The sequence below is a fragment of the Amblyomma americanum genome, chromosome 10 (genome assembly GCF_052857255.1).
Source record: "Amblyomma americanum isolate KBUSLIRL-KWMA chromosome 10, ASM5285725v1, whole genome shotgun sequence".
NCBI classification, from domain to species: domain Eukaryota; kingdom Metazoa; phylum Arthropoda; class Arachnida; order Ixodida; family Ixodidae; genus Amblyomma; species Amblyomma americanum.
Genome location: NC_135506.1, coordinates 108,455,178 through 108,464,620, shown reverse-complemented (window position 1 = coordinate 108,464,620; position 9,443 = coordinate 108,455,178). Strand labels below are relative to the sequence as shown.

At 47.7% G+C, this 9,443-nt stretch overlaps 1 long non-coding RNA gene across 1 annotated transcript; it reads right to left on the bottom strand.

Annotated features, from left to right (window-relative positions):
- Positions 1-539: 539 nt before the first annotated feature.
- Positions 540-8,420, bottom strand: LOC144107859 (uncharacterized). The gene is made up of 4 exons (XR_013309420.1): positions 8,281-8,420; positions 6,190-6,344; positions 2,788-2,925; positions 540-738 (listed from the first exon to the last, which is right to left on the bottom strand). It is a non-coding gene; the product is annotated as an uncharacterized LOC144107859 (long non-coding RNA).
- Positions 8,421-9,443: the final 1,023 nt, after the last annotated feature.

Sequence of the window (9,443 nt, the reverse complement as noted above, 5' to 3'; positions counted from 1 at the left end):
TAAATCCCCTTCCTCCCCGTGTGCGGAACACCCACACCTCGACTCCCACGGCCTCAGAGGGCACGGCACGCGCCTGAAGGACAGCATGGCTGAAAAGCTTCTGCTCGTTTTGCAGGTCGTATCGTGGTTTTCGGATGCAGTGATCGTGTTGTATCCGTAGGCCACTGTATTGTATGTACATATTTATTTTTCTATCTGGCTGGTTATTTTTGTATGAACGTGTTATGTGTAACATCCCTCCCTGTAATGACCCTCAACTGAGGGTTGACAGTATTCCTAAATAAATTAATAAAAACTCCCTCCTCCTCACAATGCACGCCACTTCCCCAACAAAACTGAAAAAGGAAATGGCGCAGTAACTGTCTCACATATATAGGTGGACACCAGAACCAGATTTGAAAAAAGGGAATGGCGTCGTAACTCTCTCGCATATATCGGTGGACACCCATGCGAGGGCTAATTATACCGTCTGGCGGCACTTGTGTGACGGCCACTAGCTGACGTACCTGAGTACCTTTCTTTGTCGGTTGCCTTGGCTGTTCGTAGCGTGCGAGTCTAGTGAACGAGTCTAGTGGACATCGCTGGTCGTCCAGCGCGAAAGCCCGAAGTCTCGAACAGACCGGGCTGAGTTACCCTGGAGCAGCTTTCCCTTATAACGAGGAGCTCCTCCGTCTCGGATGCGCTGAGTTGCTTCACGTCGTTGAAGAGGTTGGGCCGGACTCTACCAGCGCCGCTCACCTGCGAGACGACGAAATGAACATCCTACAAGTGGAATGATCTTTCGCCGCGCAAAGAGAAAAGGAGGGGACACAAGAGTTTGGCAAATCCTTATACTCAGCTTGCAACTATCACGAATCCCACGCAGGATTGTTGTATACACTTTCCTCATGTACCAAGCAGTCGGAGATAGCGACCCCTTTATACAGTGAATTTTTTATCATTCCGTAATCAAAGAATTCTGACTCAATAAATCTACTACTGGCGTATCATACATGATGTGGCGGAGTGGTATGCTTAAGCGTTAACGAGACGGTTGTATACAATTGGCGCATCAAGTTTAAGAGGCGGGCATGTATGCGCTGCGTTGTTTCGTTTTATTTCTCATAAATGTGCATTCACGCTACGCACTATGAGACCAGTTGTCACGTGATGTCCCATTTATCCTCTGGCAATGGTCCGTCGTGTAAATCTACCTTAAGCGGTGCTGTCATGTGTGAAAAAATCGTATATTTATAATTTGTTGTTCTAGTGATTGACGATTGATTGGTGTGCGAAATGCAATGATGAGTTAATAAAATGTTTGTAATTAACGAAATGAAGAAAGGAAAAGATCTAGAAAAATGGGGTTCAAAAGTGTGAAGATGCTTAGAAATAAAAAGCCAATGCTTGATTATGCTACTTACGAAAATTGAGAGTGTGTAATTGATCAACTGATTAATTGAAACAACTTAAAAAGGCTGAAGCGTTGCATAAGCAAGAGATGACGCAGGAAACCGCGTCATCTATCCACTCAACTCATAAGCGCAGCATAGGAGTCCTGAAGAGGGCAAATACGGGCTGGTTGGTACATGTTTTACGAATTGGAAAAAACAGTGCAATCAAAGACGAGACACAAGAGAAGCACAAAACACCAGCGCTGTGTTTTTTGCTTCTCTTGTGTCTCGTCTTTGATTGCGCTGTTTTTCCAATTCGTAAAACAGGAGTCCTCCGCCGCTTTTTCTTACACTGTGAAGGGGATGAATTTTTCTGCATCAAAGAAAGCCTGGCCGAGGACGTGGTAGATGGCGCTCGGATTTGGCATTGGCGCTGGAAAAATGCTGGCACTGGTGCAACTTGAGCTCGGAGGCAACCACCCTGCCGCCGCAGCGAAAGCTGCGCATGATGATAAAACCCTGCTGCTATGCCAATTCGCTTTTCCCGCAGTCATGGCGCAAGACTTGTGGGTGCTGAATCCTAACGGGTGCAGTACTCTCTGTGATGTGATTCGGAGCCTCAATACAGACCCAGTATGTCTGAGTGACCCCACTTGCGACTTTCGCATGCCACAAAGTTTACATAGGTGTGACCGTAATCGCCTGCACAAAATACACTTGGACTTTTCTTTCGCACAAATAATTTTTTTTCATAAACTACGCGGACCCAGCGAACATCTTGAACACTTGCTTTGCCACCGCCTGAATTTTAATACGCACCGCAACCCTCCGCTAAGTACTTAAGGAGTCTTCCAGGACCGCGTTCCGTAGCATTTCAAAGCCGCATTGGCGAGGGAGGAGCAGCGGTGGGAGGCAGTACGGCGCAACGCTTAGTGCAGGACGGACCGACGCGCGCTGGGCGTTTGTGTGGCAAATTCGCACCTGTAGATTACATAGGGCTGCGTAAGGGCCGGTGATCCTGTGTATCTTACTTCTGTGTTCCCCACTATGAGCCGCTGTCTACCGACCCACTTCCTTCACATCAACATAGATGGTGCGCTTTATTCTCTACTTGCGGGCCCTCATAGGTCATGGCAGCCGTGACTAAAATTCTCACTGGCTTACGCGACGCAAAACAAGGGATTGGCGGGCGCACGACACATGAATACTGGCCGCACGCATCGCGGTATTCATCAAAGCTTCGCCTGAAATATTACCACGTCAAAGGTCGCAGAATTTGCCATCGCCGTCACAGAACAATCAGACCTACCGGGTCTCCTCGGAGCACACTTCTTAGAAAAAATCGTGCGTAAAGCCCGTTGCTCAAATTACCTAGAGGCCTAATCGAATGTCGTTAGGAGCGAGACCTGCTTACCAGTTGCAGCCTGCGGGCTCCTGCTCAGGCAGCGAAGCCCACAGGGCAGCTCCACCTGCTTTCACGCTGCGGGTTGAACGGGTTCGTTCCCATGCTGTCCGGGCCACAGCGGAAACGCAAGTTTCTTATCGATGAAATCTGCAATGAAAACAGTCATATGAGTTTCGAGGCATTTTAAGATTCGTTTCTTATGCCTCGATGATGTGCTTAGGCGATTATGGCGTTGACAACTGTATCATTTTCAGAGAGGCCTAAATAAAACGCCGCCTATAAATGCCGCAGTTCCGGTTTTATGGCCTGGCATAGAAGCTTTGTTTTCGGCCGAAACTTAGAAGCTTCATGCTCTGACCGGAAGCCTACGATGTCTTCATGAAACGAAATGCCGTCTCCAGGCGGAAAAAAGACAACCCTAAACGGAAGCGCCCGCACGGGGACACACCTGCCGCAACTCTGACTAGAGCGTCGCTTTTAAAGGCATTGACACTAAGCGTGTGGCTTGCTGCCCGTTCGTTCGGCGCGGAAGCTGTGCTGGCGTTCGTGGCATCGGGTTTGTCGAGAACGATGTGCCGACGAACTACGACTGCAACTTGAGTCCCGCGCGTTTCGGCAAGGCGCCTGGCAGCGCTTCTACGCGGTTTGCCGCTCCGCGCGTCCGTTTCACCGTACGTAGCAGAGCGATTTTTCTAACGGTCAAGACGCCGCGCCGAACAGGTGATTGTGTTCTGTAGACTCTGGCAGTGCTGCAACAGGCTGTCGCGTTCCACTCATAAAGGAGAAGCTTAAGCGTCCTGCATTTTTTTACAAGTGACTTTGATGCCGCTACATAACATAGCTTTTTCCGAAGTCCTGTCCTCGCACCAATGGTGCGTCGCCTTGCCAAGCACGGGAAACACATTCTCCGGAATACTTGCGCACCGTAGTTTCAGGCACCAGGCGGCATTTTAACGCCATCGTCAAATGTTTTAGACGGCGTTGATGTGTACACTGTCCTCATGCACCAAGCAGCCGGAGGCTGAGTCTGACATAGCGACCCGTTTTTTAGGCAGTGAATTTTTTAGCATTCCTTACACAATAAGTTCTGACTCATCGAGTCTACTGTCGTACCTTACATGATGTAGCAGAGTGGTAGGATTAAGTTTAAACGAGGCAGTTTTATACAATTTGTGCATCAAGTTTAAGAGGCGGGTATATATGTGATGCGTTGTTCTATTTCACATAAATGTGCATTTACACTACGCACTATGAGACTATGGTCCAGGTGTGACGTAATGTCCAATTTCTCCTCTGCTAATGGTCCACCTTGTGAATCTAACTTAAGCGGCGCTGCATGCGCCAAAGAGAGGGTTAGAATTTTCTTCGTTCCTCATGGGCTTCGTTTTTGGAAGAACTACATCTTCCTTCACATATTCCTGCCAAGAGTAGAAGCTGGGGCGAGTAGGTAACGGCGATCAACGGTATGTGAGTGTAGCGCAAATCGGGACAAGGGACGAAGAAAAACAAACACAACACAGTCCATAACTTCCGACTGAGAGAAACCTAGGTAAGACGAACGTGATCCGTGCGCTGACGCGCCTGGGAACAATAATGAAAATCAAGTGAACTAGGAACTACGGACATGCACGAAGCAGTGATTCTTTAAGAAGGTCAGCTCTTTTTTGGACAGGGAGATAGACGGCTTGCTTACACATGTATCTTCCAAGGCAGCGATACGAGCTGCTTGAATAATCTCACGAGTTAAATGATCCCGGTGTCTGGCAACGATCGAGCACTTATCCGAAAATGGCACACAAACATGCTCCTTATAGAGCAAAACCAGATTACTGCCAGTAAAAGTTCTCAATTAGTTTTTTGTTCACGAAGTCTCTCATTCAAGCATACACCAGACTGACCAACATACCGCTTACCACGAGAGAGTGGGATGTCAGACAATGCATTCAGTAGATTTAAACGAATTTTTTCTGTGATTAATGGTGCACTGCAGCTTAAGAGGTTGTTTATCAGCGGAAGGGGTTTTTTTGGGCCGCGCATTTGGTTTTCTGGGAGCTGAAAAAAATCCACGCGAACATTAGCATTTGTTCCAATTTTGTTGATATTGTGGCAGAGGCATTTAATGTAGGGAATGACGGCAATTTCGCCGTTCTTTCTTTCTGAAGGCACGGACGGTAGTTGGTCTTCCTGGCGCTTCTTCTTCAGTATGCCTTCAGCGACAGAAACACAAATATCAGATGGGTAGCCTGCTTCGTGCAACCTTGCGAGTTGTTCGTGAATGCTCTGCCTGATGAGGTGGGGGCATGACTTTTCCAGAGCATTCTTCAAGCACAAGTCAATTATGCTTCTTTTTGCGAGTTTAGAATTGGAATGTGTCGGGGACTAGAGGTTTGCTAGCGCGAGTTGAATAGCTCCAACACACGTGCTTGTCCAGGAATTTAAACCGGATATCAAGGAAGCGGATCTCGCAGTCAGTTGGTATTTATTTAGTCAATAGCAGCGGTTACGTAAGTAACCTCATTAGCTAAAATACCGGATGCAACCTGCTCTAAGCGCGATGGCGTACACGCAATCCAAAAAAGGAAATCATCAACGGAACGAAAGATCCTGACGACATGTGGGCTGGCAAGTCTCTCGTGGAGGCTCCTGTCAAGATGTGTCAGAAACAGCTCACTAAGTACAGGGGCCAGACAAGACCAAATGCATATTCCTTGTTTTTGAATGTGTGCAGCGCTTTTCCAGATTATGAAAGTAGAGCGGAGATAAAAGTTTAACAATTATAAAACAACTTCCGACGTACAAAATTGATTCATTCTGAAATGAAACAGTGCCCAAATGATGGATGTAATCTTCGACTATGGTAAGCAGGCTATGGTGGCGCAAGGAGGCGCCTATGTTTCTGTTAGTGGGAAGTTATCGCCTGTGTTGTGTGTGTGTTTCTTTGTCCCTCGTCCCGTTTTTCGCTACACTCACATGCCGTGGTTATGCAAAGAATTGCATTTGCTCATAACAGCTGCGTGCAACAACGGGATCGAACCAATGATATCAGATTGGAAATGCTGTGTTACAGCGATCGCTATTAAAGGCCCGTTCACTTGACATATCGGCGTACAGTTGTAGTAGTCGCGTAAGCAGACTGTGGCTGAATCTCACGTTACATAGTGGTAACGTTTCTGTATTTTTTATCTTTCGGAGCATACTAAAATATACATCATTCGAAGTCTAAGGTAAAGGACTTGGAATAACGAAGAGCTCCAAAATAGGGAATACTGACAAAACCAAACCTGCAGCTTGAATCAACTGGAACTCGGATTAATCGAATTAACGGGATTGCACCCTAGTGCTAGCGGCTCTGTTTTAGTGGGATAGAGAGGTTACGCAGGGCCACGTGCAGGTCGTTGAAGCCATGCCTACCAGTAATACCCGATGCAGCGGCCGCCTGGAAGATGTGTGGCGTCGTCCAAAGCGCCACCTGCTTTCTCGCTGTGGTCGCTGGAGGTTTCAGCCTCTTCCAGCCTCTGCGTGTTCTTCAGGCGTAAGGTACTGGAGACGCCAGATGTCCTTGCAGACTGCGAACCATGCTGGAATGAATGGAAGTCTCATATAACAGATAGACGAATGATGCTGCGAAATGTCAAGTTCGCTAGTCAGGAGCGCGCACAGACCGAAATATGTCCCCTGAGATTGCTTTCTCGGCAAGAGGCGCTCATCTCAGAGTCACGTTGTGCGCAAGGCGGTGTTGCCTCAAGAGGCACAGGCCAAGATAGAAATTACGGAGAGCACATCAGACCATTTACGTTGTTGAAAGCGAAACATTCGTTGTTAACTTTATTTCTCTTTTTACAAAATATTTTCCTTCTTTCTAATGACACACCTACTCATTAGCAAAACACTCGTAAGGTAACACATATACTAGATTAATCTTCGTTCGCCAATTAGCAATGAGAATTTTTTTGCTATTGGTGGCGTTCCCTCTTCGGAACCTTAAATTTCTGGGTTCAATTCCGCGCCCTTTGAAAAAAGTTTAATTTTTTCTTTGCCAAGTAGCATGGGTTTGCCGAGACGCGGTCCGTGTCAAAAATAATCGGGGACTGTGTAAAAACTCGTGTCATGATAATTTGTTGTTCGATTGATTGCAATGACGAGTTAATGAAATCCTTTTAATGAATTAGGGAAATGAAGAAAGGAAAAAAAAGTGTAAAAAGAGGGTGCAAAAGTGTAAAAATGCTCAGAATGAAACGCCAATGCTTGATGATGACAATTAAGAAAAGTGAGAGCGTGTAACTGAGCTATTCTATAATTGAAAGTGAAAAACCTAAAGAGTCGCATAAGCATCAGATGATGCACCAAGAGGCGTACGATAGCACGTCAACTCATATGGTCAACTCATATGCGCAGCAGAAGAGCCCTCCAGAGACACTGCAAAGGGGATGAATTTTTCTGCAGCGGAGAAAGCTTGGCCGAGCCCGTGATATGTGGCGCTAGGATTTGGGATTAGTACTGGCAATATGCTCATGGTGGTGTAACGTGGCTTCGCAGGGATGGCGTAGTGATGGCGCTAGACTCATGGCTGCTGAATCCTAACGGGCGCAACGCTTTCTGTGGTTTGACCCGCAGCGTCAACACAGAGCCAGTACTTCGTACTGATCGCGCTTGGAAGTTTCGCATGCTATAAAGTTTACAAAGGCGTGACCGTAATCGCCTGCACCTGATTCATTTCGACGTTTCTTATACAAAAAAGTTTCTTTACTAAATTCGTGGATCCAGCAGCCCTCTGTGCCCCAGATCTCGAAGACTTGGTCTGGCGCCGCCAGAATTTTAGTTCCCACCGCAAGCCATTGCTAAGTGCTTAAGGAGTCTGCCAGGACCGCAGCCCCTAGCATTTCGTTTCGCTGCAATGGCGAGGTGTGGCGTGTCGATGTCTGCAAGGAGGACAGCGAGAGGGGGAAAGTGTGCAGTGTGCACAAAGACGAAGTGGCGAATGAGGAGCAGCGGTGGGAGGCAGTACGACACAAAGCTTAGTGCCCGAATGGACCGACGCCACCTGGCCGTTTGTGTAGCAAATTTGCACCTGCAGATTGTATAGGGGTGCGTAAGGGCCGCTGCTCCTGTGTATCTTACTTCTGTGTTCCCCACTATGAGCTGCTGTCTACCGACCCACTTCCTTCACATCAACATAGATGGCGCGCTTTCTTCTCGACTTACGGGCCTTGATACCTCATGGCCGCTGTGACTAAAATTCTCACTGCTTTGCACGACGCAAAACAAGGGATTGGCGGGCGCACGACACTTGAATACTGGCCGCAGGCATCGCGGTATTCATCAAAGCTTCGCCTGAAATATTACCACGTCAAAGGTCGACGAATTTGCCATCGCCGTCACAGAACAATCAGACCTACCGGGTCTCCTCGGTGCACACTATCATAGAAGAGGCCATACGTAAATCCCGTTGCTCAAATTACCTAGAGGCCTAATCGAACGTCGTCAGGAGCGAAACCTGCTTACCAGTTGCAGCCTGCGGGTCCCTGCTCACGCAGCGAAGCCTGCTAGTCGGCTGCACCTGCTTTCACGCTGCGGCTTCAATGAATCTCCGGCCATTCCCGTGCTGTGCATGGCCACACCGGAAGCGCAACTTTCTTCTCAATGACATCTGCAATGAAAACGTTCATATGAGACCTTGGACAATTTAAGATTCGTTGATTACGCCTCGATGATCTGCTTAGCCGATTATGGCATTAACAACTGTACCATTTTCAGACAGACCCAAATGAAACGCCGCCGATGTTACTTCTAAATGCTGCAGTTTCGGTTTTCTGGATTGGCATAGAAGCTTTGTTTTTGGCCGAATTATAGAAGCTTCCAGTCCACACTGTACGCTTACGATGTCCTCGTGAAACAAAATGTCGTCACGAGGCGGAAAAAGGTCAACACTAAACGAAAGTGCCCGCAGGGGGACACACCTACCGCAACTCTCAACGAGAGCGTCGCTTTTAAAGGCATTGCCATGGTTGGGGGCAATCTTCGCATGTGCAGATCTACAACAGGGCTCATCAGAGTTGGTTTCTGGTTTTGTCGTTGGAGAACTAGCAATAACGTTGACTGCCAGGGCCACCGACGGTGCTCACGTACGTATCGCTCATAAAAGTTGACTTTACCGCCGCGTCGGGGAAGTCATATGAGCCCCTGCCTATAGACAAAGAGATAATACGGGTTCGGAGCAAGCTGTAAGTCGCCCTGTATTCTTGTTTTTTTACTTCAGATGGATATAACGTGTCCCTGTGCCATGGATATTACGTACCATGGCGAGAGAAACCCGTCAGGATCACGTGAACGAATCAGTTGGATTTCAGTATAGCTGGCGAGTCATTACAGCCGGTGCTTGGTTTTAACCGGTCATAAAGCAGGTGACGGGCGGAGCAGCACACGTCGAATTCGGCTTTACCTTGCGTAGTGAGGATTTCGCTGAATAAAGGAGACTTAAAAGCAAACAGGTGCCACTTACTGCGAAGACAGAGCAGCTGACTAGTTTACTCATTCCCTCCCAGAGATGGAGCCACTATCCAGAGAATTCAGGCGCGGATGAACATATGGAGCGCGCACCATCCCTATTGGCTCAGGCATTGCCGCATTATCAACAGTGCTGTAAACTGCTTATGAGATGAAGTATA